This window comes from Pseudonaja textilis, chromosome 1 (genome assembly GCF_049901715.1).
Source record: "Pseudonaja textilis isolate UNSWEBS1 chromosome 1, rPseTex1.2, whole genome shotgun sequence".
In the NCBI taxonomy this organism is placed as follows: Eukaryota; Metazoa; Chordata; class Lepidosauria; order Squamata; family Elapidae; genus Pseudonaja; species Pseudonaja textilis.
The window spans coordinates 301,542,260-301,561,882 of record NC_141990.1 but is presented as its reverse complement, the minus strand read 5'-3'; the positions used below and the strand labels follow the sequence as shown (position 1 = coordinate 301,561,882).

At 36.8% G+C, this 19,623-nt stretch overlaps 1 long non-coding RNA gene across 2 annotated transcripts in view; it reads right to left on the bottom strand.

Annotated features, from left to right (window-relative positions):
* LOC148128277 (uncharacterized) overlaps positions 1-15,863 on the bottom strand; it is a 30,640-nt gene extending 14,777 nt beyond the window's left edge. Inside the window, exons 1-2 of one of the 2 annotated variants that reach the window (XR_015741543.1) lie at positions 15,766-15,863; positions 7,113-7,184 (exon numbers count right to left, since the gene is read on the bottom strand). This is a non-coding gene — a long non-coding RNA (uncharacterized LOC148128277). The remainder of the gene's footprint in view (positions 1-7,112; positions 7,185-15,765) is intronic. The other variant, XR_015741544.1, reaches the window with a different exon arrangement.
* Between the last annotated feature and the right edge of the window lie 3,760 nt (positions 15,864-19,623).

The following is a 19,623-nucleotide window of genomic DNA, read 5'->3' as shown; positions in this document are numbered from 1 at the left end:
AAGTCCAGAAGTATTTCACAAGAAGAGTACTACACTCCTCTGCTCGCAACAGAATACCCTACATCACCAGGCTTGAAATTTTGGGCTTGGACAACCTAGAACTATGCTGCCTACAGTTGGACTTAAGCATAGTACACAAAATTTCCTGTTACAATGTCCTACCAGTCAATGACTACTTCAGCTTCAACCGCAACAATACAAGAGCACACAACTGATATAAACTCAATGTAAACCACTCCCGATTGCAGAAAGTACAACATCAGCAACAGAGTGGTCAATGTCTGGAATGCACTACCTGACTGTTGTTACATCATCTAACCCCCATCTTAAACTATCCACTATTGACCTCACCCCATTCCTAAGAGGTCTATAAGGAGTATGCATAAGTGCACAATCATGCCTACCGTCCCTGTCCTATTGTCCCCATTTATTCGTACCTATTTCCTGTATTCTTACTCATGTTTATACTTATATCTATTATCTTGTAAGTGATTGAGAAATCAAATAAATAAATAAAAAATAAATATATATCTGTTATGTATGTCTACACTTTTGAGAGCAGGCAACAGAATTTCATTTTTAACATGAGCCAAAGTACCCACAGGAAACAAAATGCCAGTAAAGGTTATCTTATAATACCTTCCAAACATTACTGTTTTCATATAAATCAAATGCCACAGACCAATGGACCCCAACCTTTTTTTTTCAATTAAATTTCCATTTAATTTTCAATTAAATGTATAAGCATTAGTATCAGTAAAGGTTTTTTTTTTTGTTTAAAATTTGAAGTTAGAAAAAACACTGAAGAGATTGAAACCTAGTTACAGATCTAGGATTGGGAAACAGAATGGTTCTGAAGAAGAGGACATTGGAAACATGGAACTCAGATCTCTACATCAGCAAAATACAAAACATAGGAGATATTTCTCATATGAAAAATAAGACTTCTGTCTGTCCATCTGTCTCTCTGTCTCTCTGTCTCTATCTCTCTGTCTCTATCTCTCTGTCTCACTCTCCCTCCCCCTCCCTCCCCCTCTCTTTTTCTTCAACCCCTCCCCCAACTCAAAAATAATCAATGAGCTCTAACCACACTTGGTCCTGGAAGGCCAATAGTTTGTCATTCTGGCTTCACATTGACAATCTAAGTGACCTAAAATGCCTAAGGCATCTGTATTCATCCCTGGAAACTCCAGTTTGGGAAGTGATATAATGAGGAGAAGACAGGTAATGACAAAGCTCTGAGGTTTGTATCACCAGATATGGAAATATCAATGGATTTCCTCGGAAAAGAGATATATTGGGCATGGAGAAATGAGCATCATCACTTTTCTTACCTTTTAACTGAAAATTGTAAATAATTTCCCACCAGCAGTCAGTGGTGGAGCTTGCTGAATGAATACAAGCATGAAGGTAGTGTTCATCTATTATTCCTGAAAGCATTCAAGGAAAGGAGATGCCTTGATTTTGACAGTAGGAGTTATATTTAGCAGCTACAGCAGCCATGACTGGTAAGAAAATGACTGGGATTGTATGTGCCAACACAGGGTAGAACTTTTGAAGATCCAGCAACATTCAATGCATGCTGTGATCAGGTTAGTAGTTATCTCTTCAAAAACTGTGACTACTCTTGATTTCCACTGCCACAAGTTAATATCCATTTTCACAGTTGAGCTATTCTTTTCTCTTCCATTCCACTTAGGACGGGTGAAGTCCGCCCTTTAAAGTTTTTTTTTAAAAATTCATATACAGATTCAGTCCAAGACTTTGTTTTTTTGTGTGAAAAAAAGATAAAGAACAGAAAATTTCTATTTTAGAGCCCATGGTATTGCCCTGGAACATTTACTCCTGGCTTGTAGGCTGAACAGCAGGCAGATGTCCTCAATATATCATACTTTTCCCTAGTATATGAGATATATTTCTTTTTTAAAATCTATGATTGATTTTTAAATTTGTACTGACACACATAAAACGCCATCTGCTAAATTTAGGCCATGATGCATCCTGTTTGGTCCTCTCTTTTTTTGTAAAAGCATTTCCTCTTTTTTTTGGCAATGCATAGGTTGTCCATCTATCTTTTCTCTATTTAGTTCATTCTGGTGGATGCATTCTGGTAGGGCAGCTTTTAGAATGGCTAGTTTTCATAGGAAATAAAAAAGATACTGATTCCAAAAGATGCTTCAGAGCGCAAAGTTAGCCAGGTTTCACTTCCTGTTCTTTCCTATAGTTCTGCCTTATGGTCTTTTTCTTATTTCATTGCCCTATTTCCTGATGCTGATGCTTTTGGAGAGGACTAGACATTGCTTCTTTGACAACTGTATGCAAGACAACTGGGATGCAATTTTTTCTTTTGCAAGTAAGGAAATCTCTTAATTAGATTTTTGTCATGGTTGCTTAGCATTCTCTGTTTTGTGAGACGTTATACCTTCCAAAACATGTAGATTTCTTGATGCCATTTTATCTTTTATGTATTCCTCCACTATCTGCACAATCTGCCATGTATCTCAAGAACATAGATTTGTGTCATCTTGGTACCTAGATTTATCACTCTGGTGGAGGCATTTGTACTTTTACCTAGTGGCAGAGAATCAATAGATACAAGCCACCAGCTCTTTGGTCTAATACTTATAATCCAGTAGTCCCATAAACTGGGAAGCAATTTGATTTTATTGTTTACTTAGACATCAGCACATGTCTTTTCCTTAAATCACACGAGGAGGGGGTTGTCCTTCCAATTAATTAATTAAATAGTCACTTCTTTTTTGAGACACAGAAACATTGATGAGCTCCAGTCTGCGGTTGCATTCAAACTACAGAAAATACATGTAAACTTCAATATCAATGTTGTTAAATTTTAAACTGGTACACAAAATAGAAAAAAACAGTATTTTAAACATTTTGGATCAAACAACTTTCTTTGTATTGGAGTAATTAAAAACAACAACAATGGCATTATTTCCATTTCCAAATGACAGAAAACATGTGTGAGATAGGTAAATAACAGTGAGGTGAGATTGAAATTTATATATTTCATTTTAGCAGAAAGCTGGATGATAGATAGCTGGCAGGAAACCCTATGTTAACCCTCTGGCCCTAGAGAAGCATACTACATGTACTTTAAGGGTTCATTTTTCTTAAGAAAAGACAGTTGTATGAATTAGGATATTGGTAGGGCCAAAAAAATGGGGCTGGTTTGCCATCTCTAATATGAATCTTCTAAATGTACTAGTTTAAAAAGCCTCTCTCTCACTCTCACTCTCACTCTCTCTCCCCTCACCTCTCTCTAGTAAAAATGTAATTTATCTGAAACAAAGGTAAAACTTGGAATATTTTTGGATGCATTGGCTGTTTTTCCTGCCGATTTATAGGATGTAATATTGAAATCAAACACATTTTGCTATTAACACTGTGTTCATTGACATATTCTTCTGTTACTATTGATAAAAAGAAATAACTCAAAGTGCAAATTTTGGACAGAAGCAGCCTAGCCAAAAAATTCTAGAACAGTTCCTACGAACAAAAGATTTTGATTGTTTTTAATCTCTATATTTCCACACATTGTGATAGTTGATAATGCATGGGAGTACATGAATGTATAATTACTTAATATATAATTATATTAAAGGCAGGTAGTGACTGTAAATATCTAAGGAATGTTTATTTAGTGAAAGATAACCATTGGTCACCATGTTACTAAGGTAACTGCATTGAAAAACTACATTCTCAGGAATTGGTGACAGGAATTTCACCAAAGTGTTCTGTTTTTAAAGCAATTTGATCTTGATCAAATTGAGAGAGAATGGTTGATATAATATGGAATACATTTTGCCTTAACATTTGATGGAGTATTACTATTTAACAAGAAGCAATATTTTCCCAATAGACATCAGTTTGTTCCTGCAGGTATCTGAAGGAAAATTGCTTGCTGTTCCTTCAAAGAAAATTATCCTTCTAAAGAGCTTTGTTTAAAAAGGGAATTGGACCAATTGAGCCTTTTAATCTTTGTTCTTAGTCTCCTGGGCTAGGGTGGGTGGGTACTGCAGGTATCACAATACCTATGTATATTACTTGTATGTTCAACCAAACGTTCTCTTATCATTATTTACAATGTGGGAATTACTCAAAGACATTCTGTTTTTGGCTATGAACTTTACAGTGTGCAGTAGCATATGCATAAAAAGATGGGAAAGCAACCCCCTGTGCCATTATCTTTGGTGTAAGGATAGTGGTATCTGATAGTGGCATCTGCTTAGGAAACATATTTTTTGAATTCATACTTGAGTATATCAAAAATATCTATAAGTGATGCAAATTACACTATAATACAAGAAATTATAGTTGAAGTTCAAAGATCTAAATAATAAATACTACAAATAGAAATGGTTCTTTGATTTTAATGGATTGTAAAATAGTTGTCATAAAATGTTAAAATTAATGCTTGTTTGGTTTTGGTTCCAATATTTTTTATATATCCACATTCCAAAAATGTATGTGTTACTTATGTTTAGTATTTTTCTTCTTTTCTTTGGTTAGTATTAAAATCCACCACGTCTCTTTCTATAGTTGTTAAATAAAGAATTGGTCTTTCACAATGTTGACTACTCCTGTAAAGATATAACTAGGACCTGGAATGTTATTGACCTTTGCATACTGTTATTTGGATTTAGTTGGGAAAACAGAAAACTTCAGATGTGGTCGATCTACAAAAGCATTTGTCCCAAAAGTGCTTTTTCAAAAGGCAACTGGATTTTCTGTTTTTTCTTTGAAGACATTTCGCTTCTCTGGAAGAAATTTCTTCTTGGATGACAAGCTTCAGATTCTTGAATGAGAAGTGAAATGCACTTTTGGGACAACCATGACCTGGATGACTGAGAATCTCCATAGATAACAACAGCATTTGTTTTATGTCTAGATTTCAAGGGTCAGTTAGATGTCTTTGTTCTCTATAGCATCTTGCCAAGAGATGAAAAAGAATTGGGCCATATAAATGAAAGTTTGTTTCCCATAAATACAAATAGCTTTATTTCTTGACAGAAGAAGCAACAGTTTAGAGTGTAGAGATTAAAAAATAACAAAAATCAGCTAAATCATCAAAAAACATTAAAGTATCAAAAGGTATTGACAAGAAGATGTAGTGCCACCCTAATTCTTGATATACTACAGTTACCATATACAAGAAGATGAAAGCAATTGTGGTAATGTATAATAAAAAAGGATGACAATAAGAAGTAATTTAAGGCACATTCACAGAAAGCACCGTTTCTGAGTCAAAAAGATGTTTGCCTAAGCAATACAACACTACAGAGGGTCAGTGATGAAATTCTGAAGAACAGAGAAACTAAAACAAGCTTTTAAGAGTGAGGTGAAGTTCAGCATCATAGGAGAGATCCAGCATGGTGGCAGTCAGATTCCACCTAAGTGATTTTTTAAAATCCAATTTGCAATTCCCTCAGGGAGCATCAGAGCATTACTGAACAGGACCCAAAGTGGTTCAGCATATGAGTCATGCTGTTTATGGAACTTGAAATTGAGGTTCCCTCAGTAGTTTGAAAGAGATGCATTGATTTCCAATGTATTTTCAGGTCACGTTCAAAGAGTATATGCACAGCAGGACCTTTTCTGAAGATTTTAACTCTTGTATGAGGATCTTGGGAAATTGAGATATAGAAGTTATTTGGAAATCTCTAAATACACTGGCCACCTGAACTTCTCAATGTCCTCATGCATGTATTAAGGGTGTAAAAAAACACCCTACTGTGAATGTTCTCTTTTCTTTTTTCAGAAGTGCTTTTAGAGACCATAAAACCTATGATGTTTCTTAAGCTTAATATTCACATGCTATAATTGCAATCCCATGAGATTTGGGGAGAATAGAAATGTGCCTGGCTGAAGTACAACAGAATGCAGAAAAGGCCATCCCTGAGTGATAACCAAGAGAGAAGAATAATTTTCTTATCTTCAGTTATGGGTTTTATACATACTGACAAATTTTGGGCTATTCAAGTAGATAGCCGCTAAAGGTCAAACTTGCCTTTGAAATATTGTCGGAGCATTCCTTTTTCATCTGGAAGAACTTGGAGATAGAGTCCATCCATTTCTCTGAGTGCTAATTTGATAGAAAATTACTCATCAGCCTCTGGAAAATAGGTGACTTAAGTAGCAGATATTTGTTCAAGGAAATGGGGCTCTTGAAGCTGATGCTATTCTCCCTTCGTATGTGATTGGAACTGGGCATAAATTGGAAACATATGCCTAATGAGGTGTTAGTAGTTGTGCCTTGTGGCTGTCTCTGGTAGAAGCCTTTTGTAATCTCTTTTTTTCCAACTTTCAAAGCTTTCTACTTTATGAAACTGTTTAGTTTACCCATACATTTTATTTACTTTGTCTAGCTCTTAGTTTTAGATACTATAGGAAGTAAGCCATGGCTGCCAAAAATCAAAGGGTGCTACTTAAAAGAAGATTCCTTCTGTTTCCCAAGTTTAATGTGATTAAAACTTTGGGTATGTAATTAATAACATCCTGTAGAGTTACTAATTATGTTTTTATTGTAAACTATTATTAATCTTCTGTTCATCCTTATAAGGAATCTGGGCAACACATGATAAATATGAATGGAATTAGCTGAACAGTACAAAATAATAAGGGGACAGTCTTTATAAAACTGTAGAGAAGAATGAAAAATAGGCAAATGTAAACAGTGACAAAAGTTTAAAATGGTAGTTGAATATTCCTAGCAGACATTGAAAAGATGGTAATTTTGCTGCTAGACATAATCCTGTGAGGAGGGGTAGCCCAATACAGATAATCATTGCTTATTGACTGTCGCCTGCAGTAACTGTTCAAAGTTATGACAGTGAAAAAACTCCAACTTCCTCACACTTATGGCTGCTGCAGCATCCCATGGTCATATGATCACCATTCAGGCACTTTGCAACTGTCTTATAACAAGCAGAAGGCAGAAGTAAAATTGTATGTCATATTCACAATTTTTCACTTAGTGACAGAACCACTTCAGTCTACGATTGGAGGAGAAATAAGATGGACATAAGATTTTCTGCTTGGCAATCATGCCACTTACTTGCTGGTCCCAATTGTGGTCATTAAGTGAGGATTACCTGTTCCGCCCTCACTGGGAATATTCTTTCTCCTATTATTGCTTCATAAGCCACCTCAGCACTCCCAGTCATCTGATTAACAAATGCAGAAATGTTGAAATAAAAGAACCAATCAACAAAATAGCATTTGTTTTTCTAATCTGAAAGTTGTTATTCTCTTGTTGTAGGGAAATAAAGCTTGGTCCATCATTGATTTTTTTTTTTCATAGGCAACTGTTGGTGTAGAACAGTATCTGTTGTATATTTGATTTCACATGAAAAAAGGAAGATTACATTTTTTTTCATATGATGAAAAGCAAATAAAGTATAAGGGTTTACCAAAAAAATAAAAGAAGGCTTATATTTTCTTATGTTGAAAAGCAGCCATAAGTGCACTTAGAAAACACTTTTGAGGTTTTCCTTGAAATGTTTTTATCTTCACTTTCCAGAAAGCCTTTCTGAACATATTCTCCTTTGGTCATTTTTTGTTGTTTAAGCAATACCAAGTGGAGTCAAATAACAAAATATGATTGAAAGCACTAAAAGAAACTGAACTTGCTTTTTCATCAATTCATTCAAACTATTCCACATATGCTTTGGATATGTTCAGCCTTTCACAGATTTGTAAAATCAGAATTTTGGCATGTAGCCTGGTTGCACTAGTTTTGTGGTAGATAATCCTATATTTAAAGTAGAAAAAAATACAGGGTAGATTTTTTTAATGCACAAATCAGTGGTGAGATTCAAAAAATTTTTACTACCGGTTCTGTGGGTGTTGCTTATTTGGTGGGCATGGCTTGGTGGTCATGTGACTGGGTGGGCATGGCTAACTCAATGTCACTCACATCAAGGGGTGGCTCACCTGGCCCCTCCCCTTCCAGCCATTCCTTGTCACCCAGTCTCAGCTTATCTATAGTTCTGTAAAAAGGTTGTTCACCTTTTCTGACTTTATTATCTACATACTATAAATGTACTTTCATGGACCACTGAAAGGAGGAAATGGCTCACATGCTTTACCCAAGAGTGTGATAGGCAACAGGCTTTTAAGGGGCTGCCACAAAGAAAGGGGGACAATGTATTTTCCGAAGAAGCAGAATGCAAACAAGAAGCAATGGATGGAAACAGAACAGGGAGAAGCAGCCTAAAACTAAGGAGAAACTTTCTGACAGTGAGAACAATTAACCAGTGGAACTGCCTGTCTCCAGAAATTCTGGGTGCTCAATCACTGGAAGTTTTTTTAAAAAGACTGGATAGCCATTTCACCCCAAGGTCCCTTCTAAGTGTTACTTTGTTATTCTGACACCTTTCCCAGGATCTCTACTCAGAATCTGGCATCCTCAGTTTTCTTACCAGAGCTGGGGGTTGGACTAGAAGACCTCCAAAGTCCCTTTCAATTCTTGTTAAACACATGTGTATTTTATGCTCTGGACTATTGACATTGAATGCATGTAAACCCTGAAAAATATGTGGTAGCCCTGGGCAAAAGAAAGGCAGAAAAATCACTCTAGGTGTAGGGACAGTGTAAAATATTAACACATGATAAATAAAGGAACAATTAAAAATAATAGCACAGAGTTTTCTCTCTCTCTTCCTATTTTTTCTTTCTTTCTCTCCCTTCCTCCCTCTTTCTTTCTTTCCTTCCTTCCTTCCTTCCTTCCTTCCTTCCTTCCTTCCTTCCTTCCTTCCTTCCTTCCTTTCTTTCTCTGTCTTTCTCTCTCTCTCTCTCTCATACACACACACACGAAGCACTTTTGTAGCTTAACAGACATGCATTTTGAAGCAGCTCCTTTAAATTTCTCCAAGGCTGGAGTGGATTCCCCCACCCCCTCTGTCAGGCCACACTCCTTCTCACTCCAGGTACTTTAACTCACATGGGGAAAGCAATACTTGCAGCGTCGATGCCTTTCTTCCTTTGCCCCCCCACCCCGGGGAGAAAGATGACATGGGGAACGGAAAGCTAGGAGAGCAATAGGGGCAAGTGAGTGACCAGGCGACCAGGTTGGGGGTGTGGCCAGCCTGGGGTCACCACCGGTTCGGCGACCCACACCAAATAACCACTACCGGTTCCCCCGAATAGGTGTGAACCGGTTGAATACTACCTCTGACACAAATGTATCTGAGTGTGAAGGCATTAAGAAACCAATGCATGCATTTCCAAGAAAGGAATGGCAAGTTAGCACTTCTCCAAATAAATGGAGATGACATTGCTGCTATGACTGAAGGTATAGTCTGTAGATTGCTCTTATGGAAGCTATCTGCATTAGAGAGAACTGAAGATTGCTCACTTTGGCTCCAAATGGCTGCTTCTTGCAGAAGTTTCCCATAGGTTTGAGCTCAGGAGATAAAGGGTTCTCAGTTGTTACACAGCCTCCTGACCTTGCTAACCTCACTTTTTAATCATTTAGAAATTACCTATTTACCTATCTCAAGCCTAATATAGATCTTCAAAATGACAAGTTGGTAAAACTACTTGGTGAATTGATCTTCATTCCAGATTATAGGGAAAATTAATGATATGCTTAAGAATTTGAAATAAATGGCAAAAAATAAAGACTTTAAAAGCTCTTTAAAAACAAGAGTTTAATTCAAGAAACTTATAAAAAACAGTTTGCTAAAACCTTGAAGAAACTTTTGAGATGGGAAAAATAAAACTGAAGAGAGATTAAATCCTATGACAACATCTGAATGAATTAAACAGAAGATTGTTGGAACAAAATGAAGAAATTCAAAGGTTCCACCATTTTTCTGATTTCCAATTTACTCTTTTCAGTTTCTTCATCTTTGCAGTCTTTTTTCACATTCATCTTTAGCAATTTCTTTAATTTCAATCCATAGTTCCTCAGGCTCTCTTTCAATGATGTTCATGGCTTCAAAGTAATTTCTGTTATTCTTTTTGAAAATAGTGATTTTAAGAACATATTATGGAATGTGCCTGTCATTCTTCTTCGACTTTAGATTGATTTGAAACTTGCAAATGAGCAGTGTGCAATTGATCCAACAAATTTAAAATTATTCAAATATACACATTCATAGACCCAACCCCCTCCTCCCCAAATAAGTTAATGTTAGAGTTTCTAATTACAGATAGTCTTTGATATACATTGCTTAGTTATGACAATCTCTGCAATCCAGGTTGTTGTCATTGATCAAATTCCATGGTCATCATTAGGCAAGGCAACTTCCTTCTGGTTTTCCACAACCAAGTCGGTAAAGAAGCTGGCAGAAAGTTTCAAGTCCCAGGTGATTAGCAAGCAAGTCAGTAAGCTGGCAAGTAGATGTAGGAGAGGTATGAGGGAATACTCAAGAGTGTAAAAGATGCATGTCAAGGCTTAGGGAGAGCTTATGGTGGTATATGGGGATGCACAAGGATGTGAGGGATGCATGGAGAAGATAAGAATAGGGTGCACAGGGATCTGTGAATGGCCAGCAGGGCATAAGTGCAGAGGGGCTGGGGATTGTGTACAGAAGAGGGAGATTTATCCCAGTGATTTGCAACCCTCCCAGTCTATTTTCCCATTGGTTTTATTTTATTTTTTATTTTATTTTATTTGGTTCGTCAATTGCTTACAAGATAATAGGTATAAGTAAAAACATAGTTATGGATACATGGATACATATAAGAAAAATAAAAGAAACAATAGGACAGGGACAGTAGGCACATTGGTGCGCTTATGCATGCCCTCTACAGACCTCTTAGGAAAGGGGTGAGGTCAATAGTAGAAAGTCTAAGGTTAAAGTTTTTGGGGTTTGGGGAAGAAACCACAGAGTCAGATAGAGTATTCCAGACACTGACCACTCTGTTGCTGAAGTTGTATTTCCTGCAATCAAGTTTGCTGCGATTAACCTTGAGTTTGTATCTGTTGTTTGCTCTTGTATTGTTATGATTAAAGCTGAAGTATTCATTGACAGGTAGGACATTGCAATGTATGATTTTATATACTATATTTAGATCAGACTGAAAGCGACATAGTTCTAGGTTTTCTAGGTCTATAATTTTAAGTCTAGTGGCATAAGGTATTCTGCAATGAGTAGAGGAGTGGAGAACTCTTCTTGTGAAATATTTCTGGACTTTCTCAACTGTGTTAATATCAAATATGTAATGTAGGTTCCAGACTGATGAGCTGTATTCGAGTATTGGTCTAGCCAATGTTTTGTATGCTCTAGTTAGTAGTGTAATATTACCAGAGAAAAAGCTACATAAAATTAGGTTAACAACCCTTAATGCCTTTTTGGCTATGTAGTTACAGTGGGCTCTAGCACTTAGATAATTAGAGATGAGTACTCCAAGATCCTTGACAGAGTTTGGATCATCAACAAGGTCTTGACTATTCATCCTGTATTTTATTTTCTGATTTTTTTCTGCCAATATGTAAGACAGAGCATTTATTTGTTGAGATTTGAAGTTGCCATTTGTTTGAGCATTCTGATACATAGTCGAGGTCTTTTTGAAGGATACCAGTATTGTCTGTGGTGTTGAATAGCTTTACATCATCAGCGAAGAGAACGCAGTTGCTCTTAATATGATCACAGAGGTCATTTACGTAGAGTATGAAGAGAGTTGGTCCTAGAACACTGCCTTGGGGGACACCACTGTTGACAGGTACAGAATTTGATAGGACGCTCCCAATTTTGACCATTTGTTGTCTGTTTGACATGGATGCTTCTATCCAGTTATGCAGGTGTCCAGAGATACCATAAGATTTCAGTTTTAGGAGTAGTTTGTCGTGTACCACTGAATCAAAGGCTTTACAGAAGTCTATGTAGATTGCATTTATTGCTTTGCCCTGATCAAGTTGTGTAGTCCATATGTTTTTGCAGTGTAAGAGTTGCAGATTCCAAGATAATTTTTTTCTGAAACAAAATTGTTTATTAGAGACTAGGTTGTTTGTCTCTAAGTGGTGGATAATGGATTGGTTAATAATTGATTCCATGACTTTACAGGTGACGCAGCATAAGGAGATTGGTCTGTAATTTTCAACTAGGCTGGGGTCTCCCTTTTTGGAGATGGGGATGACTGTGGCTTGTGACCATAGTTTTGGCCGGGAGCTGGTCCTGAAAATTTTTTCAAAGATTATGCTTAAAGGTTCGGCTATGGCAGTGGATAGCTTTTTTAAGAAGTAGGCACATATTCCGTCTGGTCCAATAGATAGAGATGGTTTTAGATTGCGTAGTGCTTTTTCAACATTGTCTACTGTAAAATTGGTATGTATTAGATCATTGTAGTTGTCTGTGGCTCACCTAGGAAATACTGGGCATGATCCATTGCTGTTTACAAATACTGAGCCAAAGAATTTGTTAAAGAGGTTGGCTTTAATAGGGTCATCGTTGCAGTCTTTACCATTAGGTCCTTTCAGGGGTGGGATGGACCTTGAGTCTTTTAGTTTGTTGTTTACAAAATTGTACAAAGTGTGGGTGGAATTGGTGCGTAGAAGGTTTTCCTCTTGTGATAATTGGTGCATTCAATCTTTATCTGGTGGCATAAAGTTTTGTATCGGCTTTTGAAGTTGGCAACGTGTGATCTCTTTTTGGATTGAAGCTTTCTTATTGTTATGGGTAATCTGTTCTTTCTGGTTTTTGGAGTTGTTATTGGTACATATAGTTTGATGACTCTTTTGACTTCAAGTAAAAATATGTTGTAATGGTCTTCAACAGTATTGCATCCAGTGAATAGAAATTGCCAATCAAGGGATGAGAAATCGTTGTCTATAAGATCATAGTTGCCCTTTTTGAAGTTATAATTGGGGATCAAATTGTTGTGTTGATTTTTGTGTGGATGTATGTTGAGACAAAAGTCAATCATGCTGTGGTCACTGTTGGAAAAGGGTTCTTTAATTTGTATTCCATAAATTGAATTCAAACTATTGCAGAAGATGAGATCAGTCTAGTATTGTTGGTTACTAGTTATTCCAGTCCCATGTTTGTTACAGCATTGTAGAAGGCTGCATGGAACTGCTGAAAGAATTCTGTTGTGAAGCTGATCTGTCTGCATGAAGTTTTCAGCCCTGTGTCCCTTCACTGTTGAACACAGACACCTGTTGTGTGAGGTGAATCTGTGTTGTCTGCATCTCAAACTGAAGTGCAAATGGTTCTTGTAGTCTCCAACAGAGTCCTTTATAGAATTCTTTATTCTTTAGAATTCTTTACTGCCCAAGTGTAATTGGACACAAAAGGAATTTGTCTTTGGTGCATATGCTCTCATTGTACATAAAGGGAAAATTTCATTCATCAAGAATTATAAGATAGTCACAGGTTACTAATAAGCAATCAGATCATACTAGGAAACAAAACAATATAAATTGTAAAGAAACAATATAACAAAGTTATAGTGATAAGTGGGAGGAGATAGGTAATAGGAAGGATGAGGAGAATAATAGTAATGCAGTCTTAGTAAATAGCTTGACAGTGTTGTAGAAATTAGTTGTTTAGCAGAGTGATGGCATTCGGGGAAAAATTGTCCTTGTGTTTAGTTGTTCTGGTGTGCAGTGCCCTATAGCATTGTTTTGAGGGTAGAAGTTGAAACAATTTATGTTCAGGATGTGAGGGGTCTGTAGATATGCAATTCCAAGAAGGCTCCTCACCCATTTGCATTTCAGTTTGAGATGCAGACAACAGACTTATCTCAAACAATGTGTCTGTGTTCAACAGTGAAGGTTTGATGTCCCAGAGTGTACCACAAATGTAACAAAATCCAAAATGTAAATAAATGTCCTTTAATGCCTCCAACTTGGCTCCACTGTTCAACAATACTCAGATGGAGAAAAAACATACTCAAAAATAGTCTTCAAAAGAAAACAATACAGTCCAAATTTAATGAGCAGATAGAGGTGAAATAAAAAATCAAACTACAATGACGAAATTTCCACAAGGGAACAGGAAAAGTATTTACCAAATTCAAGGAGATAACAAGGCAGTTTGTTGAAAGGATGCCAACCAAGATAACTTCAGACCAAAATAAAACACGCTTTGTTTCCAGTGTTTGCCAGTACACAGGTCCAAACTCTTATGAAGTTCTCACACCTGCAGCCCATGAAGAGGATCAAAGCCCTCTCCTCCTGAGTAGACCACGTCTCTCCCTTATCCTCTCCTCCCTGTGTGCCCTAGGATGGATAGGGGGTGGGCCTGGGTCCTTCTCTGATTGCTCAGCCGGCCTCTGTCCTTTCCCAGCCTCCTCCACAACATCCAGAGCCATACTTCCACTCCCTGTTAGCTGTTCCTCCTCTCCCTCAGAGTCAGTCTCTACCAGGGGCATGACAGAAGGGGCACAGGGCAGAAAACATCCTGCAGAAAGCACAGCTCTACAACATAGTCCTTTCAGCAGTTCCAAGAAGGCTCCACACCAATTGCATTATTCTGGTGACCCTGAGGACAGACAAACCTCTAAGTGGCCTTAACAACTCTCTAAAATAATGGAAATGATCAGCATATGCAAGGAGTATAACTCCTTCCATTCCCAACTATCCAGTCATCCAAGGTTCTTGGATGAGAAGTAAAACTTCTTCAAAGAAAAACACAAAAGTCCAGTTGCCTCTTGAAAAAGCACCTTTGGGTCAATTGATAGAATAGACATAAGGATTTCAGGAACTGTTTAGAATTGTCTCTTGCTTGATTTGCTATTATTCCTTCTTAAATTTAAGAAAATAAGTTCAAAATAAGTTGAATATTGAGTTTATTAAAAGTTTTAATATTTAAGAAAATAAGAGAAATAATAGGAGAAAGAGAGCTAATTTGGTCTAGGAGTTAATGCACAAGGCCATAAACCAGGCAACTGTATATTCTAGTTCTGTCTTAAACAGGAAAGCTGGCTGGGTGACTTTAGGCCAGTCACTCTCTGCTAGCCCATGATGCCAGGCTTGGGTGACAAGCTAGTTAGTCAATTTCTGTTGCCATAAATCGATCAACCCTTCATTGATTAAAAGACAACAACCTTTACTGCAAGAAAACATAGGAAGGGGGAAAAGGGTAACAAAAATGAGAAGGTTTAATACTAACCCACCGAAAACCACAACTAAATTATTGGGGAAGAGACATTTGGTTTATAATGGCTAAAAATTTTGTTATCACTATTTAGTTACTAAAAACAAAAATATTTCTGGATCTATTTCCTTTGCTAAAACTTTATATGGAAACAAAATAATTCTGAGTTGTTCAGAATCCTTGTAGATAGCTCTTCTACAGCTTATTGGCTTATTTCTGAGAGTCTTGTTTTGGACTTCAAACTAACCTGTTTCATCACAGAGTCATCCAAAGACAGAATAAGAGCTACAGTCATCCAAAGACAGAAGCGTCTTAAGATTCAAATTGATTTTGCTCGTGTAAAATTCGTGCCAGCACTCTCTCTGCTCCATTCTATTTAACCCTTAAAGAAACGCCAGGCAAAAGCCAGTATTTTGAACTAGAACCCAATTTTCATCTGTTGTTATGGTTACTACAAGTAGAAAATAATTTCCTGTAATTTATCTTAAGATCATTTATGTCAGATACAAACACAGATTAAGCTGAATACCATGGTAATTTCTTTTACAATTGTGTTAGTAACCATCAGATATTCATTTTTTACTTCATAAATAAGAACTACAGTATGTCATGATCAGTCAGAGAAGATAAAATGAATCTAATTAAGTACCATCAGAAGATCACTTTGCTGTTTTTATTGCTGCAATAAAAGTTCCCTTACCTTCTTATTCGTTCTGAAATGCAGAGATTATTATGGAAATAGGATGAGACCAAACAAGTCTTGCTTGACCTAGAGCTGTGTACAGCAATATCCTCCTGCAGTTTATGGAAGGAGATGAAACCCAACTCCTTGCTGTGCCCCCTTTTATTTAAAACGAATGGAGTCATATGTATGCACCAGAAAGGTCACATATATTGGTTTTTATATAAATAGTACAATCATTAGACTGATCGATAGGGCTCTCAGTTCACCGATAATCATAGAAAATGGGCTTAGATGTATTGGCAGAAGAAGCTGACAGGCATTCAGTGGTGTGCACTGCCATACATTTGTTGATTTTTATGCAAGGCACAATGTTAAGACAACAGTTCTAAAACACAATGAGATCTGATATGAATAGAAAAGCTGTGCTACAGTTGGATTTATGCCAAAGATCAAATAGATCTTCCTGGCAGTCTGACTTATTTAGAAAAGGATCGGCTGAGATAAAGCCAGTTGCAGATATCTGATGCTGTCAATGCCATTTGAACAAGTCACTTTTCAGATCTGGAAAAAATGGAAGTTGGTCTATAATATTTGCCAAAGCCAGGAAAAGCTTTTCTTTGACCTCAAGAAAAATTAAATACATTTTAAGTTGTGTAGAACTCCAATCCTTGTTGTCACCTTACCTTTACAAATGATGACATGCAATTGAAAAGATAATAAAGTACTTATTGAATATTTGCTTTGAATATAGTCTCAGCTTGAATTTTCATAGTAATGAAATAGTAATTCAACTAGTCACTTGCAGTGACCAGTTGAATTACTATTTCACAAAACGCACTCCCAAAAACTGATAATTATCAGAGATCAGAAAGAGGCAGGTATTCAGCAGATAAGTAAAACTATCTGCTTGCCTCAACATAATTTATTGTCCAGCAACACTCTTCTCCACATCCCCCACTGGCATCAACTCATTAGCCAGTGCTGGATAAAGCTAGGCAAATAGCAGATATGCTGGCCAGGAGCTTTGGATAGAGGGAGGCAGGGAGAGATAGCAGATAAGTAGTGATACTGCCCACTCTCATTGCCAGGAGCTTTATCTTGCAGGAATCAGAGGAAGATGAGTTCAGAAATTGGGCTGGCCAAAAGCTTTCTGGATATTGCTGGCCTTGCATCTTGATGAGTATAACATTAAAAGCTGAATACTCTGTCTTATAGTCATCAAGGTGCAAGGCCTATGAGTTCAAATCCTTATAAAGGGTTGAACATATTCAATAAGCTTACAACTTCATGAGAACTGGATAGGCAGTTGTTGAGGAATGATTTAGTAGACTGAGCAAGTGGATGGACTAGATGGATTCCCTTCCAAGTCATAAGCAACTCAATATAATTGTATGATTTTATGGTTATCTCTTAAAATGGCCTATTTTATGAGATTATTATGAGTATAAATTTAAGAAGGGGGAAGCAATTACATATGAATATCAAAGTTTTATAGGAGGTAATTAGTTCTCCCATTGAAAATCACTTTATCTTAGAACTGCTAACATTTGGTCAGATTGTCAGTTTGGAAATATCTTCATGAAAGGAAGCATGGAAAGATTAGATCCTATCCTATTGACGTGTGCACAATGGCTTTGATTTGCCCTAAAAAGTATTCCAATGCAATTTACTTTAGGGAGACAGAGGGGCAATTGTAATTTGTTTCAACAAAACACTTTACATTGTCTCACATTGCACTGAGGAAACCTGAACTTTTTTCCTACGTACTGACTATGCCCAGATTTCTCATCAAGTCCTTGCAAGTCCCGATTGAGACAGATTAAGAGAAGCATTATGTTTATTTTGCTTCACATTAAAAACGGAAGGAGCTTCAAGGGGGTGCTTTACTCAAGCCATCACCAAAACAATATACCTCCTTGAGGACCTGAACAGCCCTATGAAATTGATCTTTAAGTACCATTGCTCCTATTGTCTTAAATTTCAACTATTTTTCTATGATATACCAGGCCTAATAAGCTAGTCAACAGAGGAGTTCATGGAGAAATCAGGCTATTGCATGGTAGGATTTTAGAGTTGATGAAACCTCAAATATATGAATCAGTAGGACTTAAAACCTTTTCATTTTGACTAGGAATAGATGAATCTGTTTCATTTTTTTGTAAAAAAAATCAAATCTGAGTTCCTTTTCCCCCCACATCATTTTGTGATTTGTTTATTTAAAGAAGTGTACATATTCTATACTCATTTTTCTTTTTAATGAATGCACTTTTGTAGACAACTTTCACATTTACTGTATGTGTTTTTAAAATAAAAGTCAAAGAATAACATTGCAAAATTTGAAGAAGTGCAAACATGAAAAGTTAAGATTGAGTTGGCTTGCTTATTAGTTCAGGAAGTGTGAATGAGGTATTGTATTGGCATATGAATCAAACTAATTGCTTTTGTTTCTAACTTAGGCTGGAATATATCTGTACATATTCTTCAGTGCCTTTGAATTGTTGACCAAACTTGTGAATTTTTCCACAAAGAGAAGCCCAGTGCGACAATTAAAGGTACAGAGGGAGATTATACATACATTCTATTTAAGATTAAGTTTCAGATGAGCCAGTCTGTCAGTCTCTGTGTCTCTCTCTCCCTCCCCCTCCCCCTCTCTCCCCCCTTCTCTCTCTCTGTGTGTGTGTTTCAAACCATATTTAAAATCTCGTTTCATGGATTGTTATGTCATCAAATTTTAAAATTGCTCCCTGAGTATCATGATGAATATATGATTCTGATTTTTTCAAGCATGCCCTCTTGGGACAGAGTTATCTATGTATGGTTGGCTTCTCATAGTTTGTTGGCATTTTCTAGCCTGATTCATACAGGATCAGGATGTCTATGAATTGCTATATCATTGGAGATGATGATTTGATGGAGAACTATATTATACGAGCGAAATGATGCTGAAATGGCTAAAGCTGTGAAGTTGTGACTGGGGCTTAAATAGCAGCCGCTGTTGCCTCAATGTAATTGGTGACCTTCTGAAGTCAGCTCTTTGTGGGTAATCTATAGCAGCCCTCTGCCTGGAATGCCTTTCAATTCATCATTTCCCCAGAGATTTAAAACAGTCATCAAAAACATTTTTTTCCTTGCTCAGGCCAATTTATCTCCTTGAAGGCCTGATGATTCTCTTTGAAATTCCCACTGTGCATTAAATATTACAAATTCAAATCAATATTCTCCCTCTTAAATAAAGTCACAGTTGTCAGAGTAAGAGGGCATAATCCAATTTATGTTTTAGCCGGGTGCAGTAGGAGGCACATTCTCAATGAAGTAGAAAAAAGTTGAATAGCTTAAAAGAAACAGCCATTTATATCCTAGTTATATGTTTGCATGAGCTCATATGTTGCACACCCTTATAAATAGGTGGGCATTACTTTCATTTCTTGTCTCAGTTTGCTATATTATTATAAAGGTGTGGAATTTTATAATGTCTAACTATATATGAATTCATACAAAAACTCACATTAGGATCTTTATGCAAACATATCTTATGGACCATTGTGGTCTGTTATGAAACATAAAAATTACATGAGCTGCCTTCTATGTGTCCTAAATTTTTATAATGAATAATAGCAATAGCATTTAGACTTATATACTGCTTCACAGTGCTTTACAGCCCTCTCTAAGCAGTTTACAAAGTCAGCATATTACCCCCAACAACTTGGGTCCTCATTTTACCAACCTCAGAAGGCTGGAAGTCTGAGTCAACTTTGAGCCTGGCGAGATTCGAATTGCCAAATTGCAGGCAACCAGCAGTCAGCAGAAGTAGCCTGCAGTACTGTATTCTAACCACTATGCCACTACAGCTCTTAGGGTAGAGAATAGAGTACA